Source organism: Mangifera indica, chromosome 13 (assembly GCF_011075055.1).
Source record: "Mangifera indica cultivar Alphonso chromosome 13, CATAS_Mindica_2.1, whole genome shotgun sequence".
NCBI lineage: Eukaryota > Viridiplantae > Streptophyta > Magnoliopsida > Sapindales > Anacardiaceae > Mangifera > Mangifera indica.
The window spans coordinates 5,513,477-5,526,372 of record NC_058149.1 but is presented as its reverse complement, the minus strand read 5'-3'; positions in this window follow the sequence as shown (position 1 = coordinate 5,526,372).

Genomic DNA, 12,896 nt, shown 5'->3' with positions numbered 1-12,896 from the left:
GGTCGCCAACACATCCGCACACAGGAGTTGTGTGACGGTGCCTTGGCTAGGCCGTCATCCGTTAGCAACGAGAGTCGGATTCGTAGCGGGGTGCACGATCAGCGTTTATTGAGTGCCTGTAGTGCACCTTTCTCGACTGAAACTGGAGCTCCATCCAGTCGGGCACAGTGCACGTCGATCTTGCGGCATGCACACCGAAAGTACGGCGCTAACGCCTGTCGTGCGGCGTACACATCTGGCAGGAGCCAAAGCATCAATCGCTGTAAAAATGGGAACTTCATCACGGAGAAGAAAAGGACATACGGAAGTCTGCACGCAAATGTATTTGTTTGGGCTAGGATTTTCTACGCACCCCTACCAGAATTAGGATGCACATGCACCACTTATATTGCATCTCGATAGGTTGTTATATTGTGTGCGCAACCACATCGATTAAGGTGCACCTGCACCATTTAAATAACACTTTAACAGGCTAGGATCCAGTGTGCACACCTGCACACGTTAGGGTGTACATGCAGCAATTAAAAATGCATTTCTTTAGGTTGGGATCCAATGTGCACATCCACACATGTCAGGCTGTAACTACACCATTTAAAGGAATCTCAACCACCTGTGAAGCACTAATGCTGGATTCTTGAGCTTGTTAAGTAAACAAATGGCTTATCATATGATTTTGTGTAACTACATTAATGAGTTTGATTTATTGCCTTGAATAATGCTTCCAGGGGTGGTTCTTCATATTTAATCGATAAACTACATGGATCAACATAATCACAATGAAGGTATAAGCATTTATAAATCGTATTGGATGTCAATTGATGAGATGTCCTAATCTTAGGAGTGCTCAAACCCATTGATGACACGTCTCAGTTCCGAATAAGGAAGAAAGTGGAATTTATTCAATACGTGATGATGATGTGAGCGATGCTTAAAATGGGTGTTCGAATTTGATGAATATGGACATAAAAGGTATTTGAGACGAATGCCCCATCCAATACAAAGGTCTAAGAGGCATCTCAGACAAGTGTCTAGTTGAGTACATTAGGGATATGTAAGACGGTGAGACTCTATCAAGGAGATTGTAGGGGGTCAAGTCAAAAAATGTGGTATAATTGTATAAAACTATGGGTGAGTTGCAACGAAAGCCAGTTGATGAGACTTCCTAGTATTGAGAATGCACGGGCTAATTGATAAGATGTCTCGGTCCTGAGAAGTGGAATGAAAATAATTTGTTACTTTAAAGGGAGACAAGTGGCACCTGAGATGAGTGTTCATCCCAGTTATGGTTATAAAAGGCATCTGAGATGGGTGTTCATCCCGGTTATGATTATAAGAGGCATCTGAGATGGGTGCTCAATTCGATATGTATTTGAGACGAATGTCCATAAGAGACACTTAAGATGAGTGTCCAGCCATTGCACTCGGAGCGCGTTTGATAGTAAGACTCTATTGGGTTAATAGGGAATACAATCGAAATCATGAGGACCTACTGAGCATTTATACTCACCGTATGTTTTGTCCTATATTTATCGATAAGAGAGATGGCGAGGCTGGCGGGGAAGCTAGTGAATTGGCATGTTGAGCGGCAATTTTGGCTACTATTATTTAATTCTCATAGTTAATATTTTTTTATGAAATTATGCACATTAGGAATAATAAATTTATTTAAAATTATTAAACTCATTTTCGAGATACCTTTTGACATGCTAATTTAATTTCAATAAATATATGGTATTACTCATTCATTTATTCATATATGATACGTCTTTTTGAGATAATTATTGCTAAGGATATACTTCTAAAAAGGGATGTTACATTTACTAATAAAGAGATATTAGTATTTTGACATTTATATCAAATGTTAACGACAATTTTGCAATTTTAATAACAAAATTAAAATGGTCATTTTCCAAAAAAGAAAAACCTTAGCATATTTATTAACAAAAGTGAATGATAGGTGGAAATTTGACTTTTTAAAACTTAAAAGGTGGAAATTTAACGTTTTAAGGTGTGTTTTGTTTAAGTAATCTTTTATTACTAAAAATAAAATATTACCACATAAATAAATTGTCTATAAAATAACTGTGTATAATTTTTTATTATATTTGATAAAAATTAATAGATATAAATAATTATTGTATTTGGTTGATATAATAAAAAAAATGAAAAAATTATTTTTACTTATATGTTGTTATATTTATTGAAACGGGGGTATTTTGTCTTAAAAAATTAATAAGGATGGAATTGCAACAAAATCAAGATTCCCTAATATCTGAGTTGGAGGTAATAATCAGAATTCTCTTACATTATCAATTATATCACCATTAATAATAAAAAATTATCAAAAATTTCTATTACTAATAAATCAAACAAAGTAATATTGATAATAGAAAAATAAATTATCAAAATAATATTTAAATACCCTAAACCAAACACATCAATAAATTATTCGATATTTGGATTTTCAAATATATAGTTTTTGCGAGCATCTGTAAGACCTCAATGGATTAGTTTAGCATTTCTTTTCACTCAGTGTGCTATAACTAGAGGTGTCAATTGGGTTAGACCGAATGGAGGCTCAGCCAAAAATAGGCCTACCCTAGTATTATATTATAGCATGTCGGGTCAGACCCATGGGCCTTTTGGGTCGATCTATGAGCCTAGGTGTTAAGGCCATGGGTCGGTCTAGCCTATTACTACTCATAATTTTTCAAAAATGATAATCAATTAATAATTATACTATAAAAAATTATAAATATTTATTAAAAAAATAAAAATTTTAGACTTAAAATGAGTTTGAGTTCTTTGGATCAATATCAAATGTATGAGATAATTGAAAGTTTAGTTTGATTGGAACATGTTATTTAACCTTTACTTATAATAGATGAAAGAAGTGTAAGATTTTATTCTTTTATATGTAGAACTTTTTACAAAGTGCGAAAGTGTAAGTGTAAAAGTTTCACATCTAAAAGAATATAATCACTCATTCATTTCATGCATTTTAAATACAGGTTAAGCAAAGTAAAAGGTTCAATCAAACTCATATTTTAGATCTCACATTGATGAAATTGATCATTAGAACTCAACTAATTTATTATAAATAAGTTTGTCTTTTTTTAATCACAAATTAATTTTCTAACATGTTTTCTATTTAAAGAAAACATAATTAAAAAAATTATTTAATAAATTTTTTTAATTAAAGCTAATGGGTAGGCCCGTTTAAGACCCAACCCAACTTGTTTTATATAAGGTTAGGCCGTGGGTCTTAAAGTTTTCATGGGTCGTCCCAATTCAAAGGCTTATTACTGTACAAGCCTAAGGCTCAACCTGATCAATGACTTGATAGGCTGAACTGGAGCCAACCTAGCCTGACCCAACACCACCTTTAGTTGGGACAATAACTGACTAACTATAAATAAATTGATGAAAAAATTATGTACTCTTTAAATATAATTATGATATAACAATAACCAAGCCAAAAGACTTGTTGCCACCTAAGGTTAGGTGTAATCCTAAACTTTCACTCTCCAATTTTTAAAAACTCAAACACCTATCTATAAGTCAATTTATGTTTAAAATCTCAGTTGAAATTAGGGGTAAAATTGTTATTTTAAAAAAATTTAAAAAAACTAAAGTTTGATTAAATTTTCTCCCTTCAGTTTGAAAATCTAATAATTTCTCTCTATCCAAAATTTGAAAAATAGCAATTTATCCTATAGTGTTTTGAAACTGTCGTTGGAGACTGTAAAGTTCGTCGTTTCCAACCATATTAGCTCTCCCTCCTTTGCCGATCAAACCCTATACACTAATGAAACAAATTTTTTTCAATGAAAACGAAGATGAGATAAGTTGAGAGGAAGAGCCAACATAACTAGAAACGATAAAGTTCATTGTCTCCAGCAACTATTTCAAAATTCTATAAGGAAATGTTGATGTTTTAAACTCTGGGTGTAGAGGGAGGATTGTGAGATTTTTAAACTTGGGGAGAAAAATATGATCAAACTTTAATTTTTTAATTTTTTAGTAAATGACAGTTTTACCCTTAATCCTAATTGAGATTTTAAACAGATTTTGTTCATGGATGGGTGTTTGAGCTTTTACAAGTTAAAAGATGGGATTTTAGTATTTCACCATACCTTAGGTGGGAACAACTCTATCGGCCTAATAACTATTACTAAAGATAATTCATTTACATAACATATGCTAAATAAGAAAGATCAAAACTTCTTATAAATTGTATAAAGAGGTATTTTGACTTATATAATATTATATTATATGTGTAAAGTTTCAATTGTAGCTTTAATTAACAGGTTTTTGCTTGGTAACTTTTAATAAATATTTTCTTAATTACTAATTAAACTTAACGAAATTTGGCATGACTCATTAACCTAATATGACATAATATAAAAAAAAAAAATCAGGTTAAGATTATAATTTTTTACATAAAAAGTAGTTTAGATTAGATTTAGATTGATCCCAAAAAAATTAAGTCATCTTTGGGTTCACATGAAGCCACCCGAATTGACCCAAATTAATCTGAAATTTTTGAATAAAATATTGCATAACATAGTAACAATAAAAATCTCTAATATCCTTTATTTTCTTCATTTGATAGAAAAAATTTCAATCTACAAAATCTTTATTCACTAATTCGAATCAACAAAAAAATTGCATTGTATAATCTAACACCAAATTTGCATCACTCAAAGACATTCATTTTAATTTAATAATTCTTTCTGGCAAACTTATAAAAAATTATTCGCAATTTATTTGTTTTTTTAATTGGTGTGTTATAGGTACTATTAATTTAAACTTATTATGTTTAGTGTATTATATTCATTTACTTAGTAATGATTTTAATATTTCTGGCAGTCACATTCATCATATAGATAGAAAATTAAATTTCTTAAATATTTTACAAGTAATTATTACTCTCGTTAGTTAGCAATGACATTTTGAAGTTAAAATTGCAAACTATTAATATTCACTTAAAAACAATTTTGTTTTGACAAAATATTGTTTTGTGTCAAAATGCTTTTTTTTGTTATTTTGTAGCAAATTGTGTTATTCATTGACATTTGACAATGTGTTATTTTATAACAAATCATGTCATTACATATTGTATTTTGACACGACTTTACTTGATACATAATTTGGGTTAATTCGATTAAGGTCAAGTCAACCCGAAAATTTTCAATTTGATTTAAGATTGAGAAATTTTAACATAATTATATTTTGAGTCAGGTTAAAGTTTTGAATCTTTTACCCAAAATCCAAATTAACACGATACAAATAAGATCTGATGACATGAGCTGTTAAATAGGACTAGATTCGAATAAAACCAAACCCGAACAGGGCAAAGCTCATTTTCAACTCATTTTTTGGTGGGCTCAATTTAGGTTCTTTAAACCTAAATAATAGCTCGTTCATGTTCAACTCACTTCTCCACTTGGGAGTTTGTGTTCAGCTTGCAACATGCTTGCGTTCGTCTAGAAATCTGTTCATTCCAAGCAAACAGGTTCAAATATGCCAAATATGCATTAGAAATTTTTTGATCGAGAATAGCCACAACATCAAGATAAACAAGAAAGTGAAACAAATATATAAAATTAAATCATTATTAATAGTAAATTGATATTTTTATACCCATACCCAAAATATATAAAATTAAATCATTATTAATAGTAAATTGATATTTTTCATACCCATACCCACAACATGAACTATCTCTCATACTATCCAGAATAATTCACCTATATAGAATCTATTACAAGCCCAAAAATGAAAAATGTATAGCGTGCAAAATAAAATCAAACTAAGCCATGGTCACAGTATTCGAAGTTCAAACTAAGAATAAAATTTCATGGTTGAAAAGGAAAGAACTGGAGGAAGCGAAGCGTGGGGGGAAGAAGAACTGGAGTTTTTAACGCATTAAAGCTGAAAAGGAAGGTTTATTTCTTCCCTTTGTTTTATTTCTTAACTCAAGCAAAGCAACAACATAATTTTTTTTTTTAAATTATAAAAAAGAGAGTCTTGCTTAGCTCATGAGCTGAGCGCAGCTGCTACTCAAGTTTGTGCTCATGTTCAGTTTTTTCAATTTATTCCAGCTCAGGTTTGAATTTGGGTTCACATAAAGACACTCATTTTAGATTTGTTCAAATAAATTTCATTTATAATTCAAATAAACTCGTTTCAAATTTAACTGTACTATAAGATCTATTATTAATGGACTAATACCAAAGTAAAATGCTTTTGACCATCAATAGTACATGCGCGAGGAGAAGGAATGAATAATATATAAAAACTAAAATATCTTAAAGAATAGATTAGGACATGATGGATTTTGATTTCCACTACGTTGACAAAAATTTAATGTGGAAAAAAAAATTGGAAGAATTGTGATCTTTTAATGTGATTCGAACTATTACTCCAAAGGTTCACGGTTATGCTATTAGTAGCTTTGGAAGAATGATGTGACAGAGCAAATACTAATATTACAAAAGAATACCCCAAAAAGGGAATGGAAAGCTGAGAGATATCTCCAAAAACATTGTTGGTTATAAGGGCCCTTGTTGTCGAATTTAGGATGGAACAAGACTGCTCTTAAATGTAAAAGAGATATGTGATATCTATTGTGTGTTATATGCTTACCCTGTTTTCTCTAGGTAGTCCATATTTATGGAATTCAAGAAACTGGTTATAGTTTTATGGTTACAAATTTAAAATTCAAACTTAAGCATTAACTTTCTAAACAGATTTAATGAACAAAATTACGATTGAAACTAATATGGTAGAAAGTTATTACTTTCTATTGTGGGTTGATGACCTGAAGTCTATGCTAACTAATGTGATGTGCTCAATGTCTATTCAGTGATCGAAGCACCATATATTAGTTCTATCAATTGGTCGTTTCTTAAGGAGACATTTTACAGGGTAAGGAACTACAACAATTGTCCCTAGTTTCTAGAGTACAATAAGGACTTTGAAAAATTATTTTTTTGTGTTCTTGGACCAATGCCACATGGAGATTATGAGATGTTCATGATGAGGGCTTTTTTAGTTGGTAGAATCATTGCTTCATACACATTGGATCATGCATTGATCATGTTATTTCACTTCTCCATGAACTCGATTAAACGTGTTTTACTTGCATCACAAGATGGTCAATATGTGTTTAGGAATAAAGTTGAATGGTTGTGATCAATCTTCAATTTGCTCTTAGATGGCTATTAAATGATGGTGAGAGGTTTGAGTCTCTTGCACTTTAAACATTTATGAGTCTTTTGATACTCTAAAAGCTCTCTTTTATTATTTGATTGGTGGATTATCTAAAACAGTTTGTAAGAAAGGGTTTTTCAAATATGAGAGTCCTATATTGAAGGTGAACTAACTTGTTTTGCTTCTTTGTCTAGGTGAGAACTTGAAACTACATGTGGAGCTTTTGCCCATGGCAAAAGAGGGGTGTTTGGAGTTTGACACCTCTTCAAAGGAAAACGTCATGATAAGCAATCATTTGTTTGTCTTTTTAAGGCAATCAATAAGGAATGTACATTTCTTTAACACTTTAATAGAGAGGATTATATGCTCTACGTGGGTGAATGGAAGAATCTTTATAACACCCACACTTATTTTCTAATGGCACTTTGATCATTTTATAGATATTTATTTGTTTAAATTTGAAATTATGAGATGATGAACAGTCATGCAATCATATAGGATAAACGATCACTCAAGTGCAAGATTGGAAATTCAAAATTATGAATGATCATGCATGTAAGACATATGGTGATTGAGGACCAAGGCATTCCAATCATGGAGGAAAATAAGACTAAATTATGGAAGGAAAAGAGGTTGATAGAAGATTTGAAGTAAGAGGGTGATTGGGTGAAACGACATTGAAGAAATGAGCCAAAGGCAAGAGAAAGGATGGGTGAATGACGTGGTAGACAATGATGACATGGCAAAGTGATGTGGTGTGCTTATGTGGCATGAGGTGGCATGTTTATGTAGCAAGTCAAGTAGAGACAAGTTTTCTAATCCAGTTTAATTAATTGAATATTTTATTAATATTATTTTTTCTAATAATTTCAAAAGTCTATTTTGAGTTTAGGAATATTTTGTGTTTAGAAAATTATCAAATATAATAAAGAAATTTTAGGAATATTTGTTTAGGAAACCTCAATTTTAGTAAAATCTATTAATATTATTTTCCAGATCATAGTTTTTTAGAATTTAGAATTAATTAATTATCCTAATTCTAGTTAAACTAATATCAATGAGTTCTCCTAGTTTAGTTAAGAAAATAAATCTATATAAAGGCATAAATTTTGTAATTCAAAAAAGTTAATTAATGAATTTATCATATCATCAATAAAATTCAATTGAGTTTTCTTTAAGAAACATTATTTTCTTAAACATTATTCTTATTTATCTCTTCGTTAGTTGAACAATATCAACCTTTAATCGTCCTTGTAAACGAAATCACAACCCCAACTACACTTGTTAGCATCATATGATTATTCATGAGTGGTGGTTATTAGATAATTGTGGTTTTGAAGAATGAGAGAGCATGATTTAAGTGGTTGAACTATTATGAACACCTATGCATGAAGGCTGCACTCCTATTCATATTAGTTTATACTAAAAAATTACATGAGGATGTTGCATTTTCAATAGAGGGTTTTACACATTTTATTATATACCCACAAACTAAAAGAGAAAGTTTAGAGGGTTATTAGAAAGTTTAAGGAACAATTGTTATTGACAGAAGGTTGATCATTAGAATATTGCCACATAAAAACTATTTTATCATTGGAATCCAAGTAGGATTTTATCATCCTGTTGAATTGGGTATTAAGTATTTGAGCATGTTTTAAATCATTCAAGTGATTATAGAAAATTGTTTGATGATAATAATTGTATATAATGATATATTGACATAAATTTATGCTTATGAGATTGTTGTATATAATGTTTTATAATGATAAAATTGTGACTAATTAAGCATGCAAAATATATGGGATGAAAAACATAACCAAAGTACTTAGAGGTTTAAATTTAATACTTTAAGGCAAAAAGCCAATCCCTAAAAGTTAAAAATTAAAAATTACTAACTTAAATGAACAACTGTTTATGGTGAGGAACAATCATTCATTTGTAAGGAAAAAGACGATAAACAATGTCCCATTTATGGAATTAACTATAGTGATGATGTATAAGAATGCATGATCATTGCTAGGATGGTAACACCCATGCATGCATGAAATAATGAGTACAATCTTGCATTGACCCTATGCACCCGTTTATTAAGCTAAAATTACAATTGTACCCCTAAGTTGTGTGCAATAAAGGAATACGAATGAATATAGCCTTATGCACTAAGAAATAATGCGATATTTTACGAGTTGAAATGATGAAGATATCATGAGATTTATTAAGTTGCAAATTGGGTGAAATGACTGTTAATTGAATAACAAATCATCAATTGTATGATCAATGGCATAAAGGTGTGAGATTGATTAGATGCTAATGTTGTAGGATCTTTGGCATGAAAATGGTGGATAATAGCCATTGCTATGTGATATGTGGTGAGAGGATAAATGCAATGTTATGTTATCTTTGGCATAAGAAATGAAATAGTGCAACTATTTTGTCTTTTAGCATAAGACACCAATGTTTTGTGATCTTTGGTGTGAATAATAAATCATGTACTACTGTTGTGCGGTCTTTAACACAAAGTGGCAATGTTGTATAACCTTAGACACAAATAAATTCATGAGTCACTATTGTGTGATCTTTAGCTTATGGACCCAATGTGAAAGCATAAAGGTTATCACTGTTGATATATATGAGATGTTTCCTGTACAACATCAACAATAGAGGGTGACTGGTTTACTCCTTCATTATCTTTGCCTCTTAACCATAAAATACTATCTAATTACTCTTTCCTTCTTTTCCCATCACTCATTTCAAGAAATTATTTATTTCTTCTCTTCATTTCTCTCATTTTCAAATATAAAATCATGCAATTATAATTCATAGGATCAATGCATAGATTATAAAATACTAAATTAAAACTTAGGGCTTTAAAAATACCTGGATCATCATGCAAATTAAATTCATAAACCTACTAAAATTATCTATCGAGATCACCTCTCAATGCAACTTGATCTTCTAGTCCATAAACCTTCTTAAATGATAGCTTTGTATGGGTAAATTATACTACAATCATACTGTATTAGTTAAACTAGTATTGGACTATTCAATTACCCTAGTTTTGTTAAACCAAAAGCATAATTGATGTTAGCCCATATCAAGAAATTTCTAACATTCTCCCACTTGGGCAACATTAATTATTTTTATTTTATTTTAAGGAAAAAGCAATTTTTGACTCTTAGGGAATTAACATTTTTAACTTTAAGTAGCCACTATTTTAGAAAACAAAATAATCTAAAGATAAATTGCACTTCAATAAACAATCTAATTAATAATATAACTATTAATACCGAACTAAGACATTACTTATATCCTCTATCACCATAAGATTGTTTTTTATCACAATTACTAATAATTAAATCAACATGGATCAAATCTAGGAGTATGACAAAAATAACATCCAACAAAGGATCACAAACATATGTTATGTCTTTGTCAGTGCTCTTTATGATTTCTCTATAACCTTATATTTCAAAATAAATAAAAGAAATATTTTTCTTTCCAACGAAGCTTGTATGTTTCAACCTTGCTCGAGACTCGTGAAACATACACATATAACTATTATATTCAAGAGAACCTTATTTTGAGACATATATTGTACCTTAACCGTATATGTGCACATATATTCAATATAATCATGATCAATAAATAAATATATCAACAAAGTAATAATAATAAAAACTCTCACTAACCCTAGATATCAAAAGACCCTAAACACCCTCATGTTTTCAATATGACTTTATGGGTTACAATTCTTATTCCTTTGGTTAGGGGCTTAAACATTTTGTACTTTACCTTAATGTTTCCTTTCTTTGCGAGGTTCCTTACTGTAATATATTTTATTCTGTATGTCTCAATCTACCAGTAGTTTTTACCTAATTGTACTACTATTATAGTAGATAAAATCTACCCCAAATAGTTCAATCAAATAATTCATTAACCACACACTTGAGAAGTTGCCCCATGGTAAGCTACAAATTGAATGTCTATGGTTGATGTTGCAACTAATGACTATTTAGTACTTTTCCAAATATGGCCCATTCAACGAGTATAATACTATATCTAAAAATGAACTTTAGCTTATATTTACAACCATCAAAATCTTAAACTTTTACAAATATCTCATTACCTCTTAATCCACAACCTAATAATTAAAACTTGGATTTGAGAGGTATAAATTGAGAACCTTAAATGCAAAAGTGACTTGTGCAATCACCAAACTTTAAATAGCACCAACATAAGGGACATTTCACATGAATTCCTTTTCAACCTTATTCTTTACTCAATGTTTGATGTCGAGCTTATTTATTTTCACAATAGCATATCGCTTACCCTACAATTCTACATGTTAAGCCTTTTAAACACATGTTTCAAGTATGTGTTTAAGATAAGTCACTAAGCCCATGAGTCCTTTCACAGTAAGTCTCAATACCAATAATAAATAATGTATCTTCAAGATCCTTTACATCATAAATCTTGGATAAATTTGGCTTGATGTTAGTATCACTATTACAAATATATTGAACTATACCATAAAGACAAATTTGCTCCCACTGATCTTCATATTCCTATATTGGTCTAATTTGTTCTTTGTGAAGTTATATGAGATTAACACACCACTCTCAAGAAGTTTATTTCAATCAAGCAATCTATTTGAACCATAGATAGACTTCTCACAATTGCATACTAAAAGCTTCATTCCTTATGCTTTTGATAAAATTGATTGCACCATATAAACTCCCTTACTAAGATACACATAAAAATTCTTAATGATAGCAAATCGTCCTTTATAGTAGACTTTTCATCAAGCTTTCCACACTATATCAATCATATTTGGTTCATTTACTATGTGATTAACTATCAATTCTTAGTGGAAACATCCTCTAAGGTGATCTCAGATTCTATTAGACTTTATAACTTTATTGGCTCCCACTATTGACTTAGCTATGACACTCCCCAACCTTATAGACATTTAAAGAATTGAACAGATTTATTTCAATTCCTTAATATGGAGAAGTATCACTTTCGAAAGTCTTAAAGCCTAAGATCTTTTCCATATTAGAATCAATCACTTTAATATCCTAATTAGGGTAATACATATTATATCTTTTGGAATACTCTATATGACCAATGAAATAACAGTAAACTAATCTTAGATTTAGCATTTTCTTAATAGGAACATCCCCAAACTCAAAATGTATTTAGCTAGGTTTCCTCATGTCCAAAGATCTAAAGATAACTTTAGCACTAATATATAAATGAATTTATTAAGAAAAATACTATGTCATCTTAACTACTTTACCAAATAAGTACTTAGTCACGTTTGTTTTTTCTTATAACTTTAAAACTATAACTAAGTTTTATAGCAATGTCATTTTGGAGTCCCAAAATCTTGGAAATTTGGTAAATTTTTTTTTTTTTTTTTTTTTTTGCCTATGTTGCTAACCTTAATGTCCACAAAATTTTCAATCCTAAATATGGGCTCCCGATTACTTAGCTTTCTTTATTGACCAATTTTACATCCAAAACTTTAACCTTATTTGGGTAATAAGACTAGCACTTCTTATTGTTGTTCTTCCTTTATAACAAGACATCATTTGAACAACCAAGCCGACCATTAAAAACTTCTTCACTTTATGTTTCTCTTATTCACGAACTTTTAGAAATAAGATTAATAATTT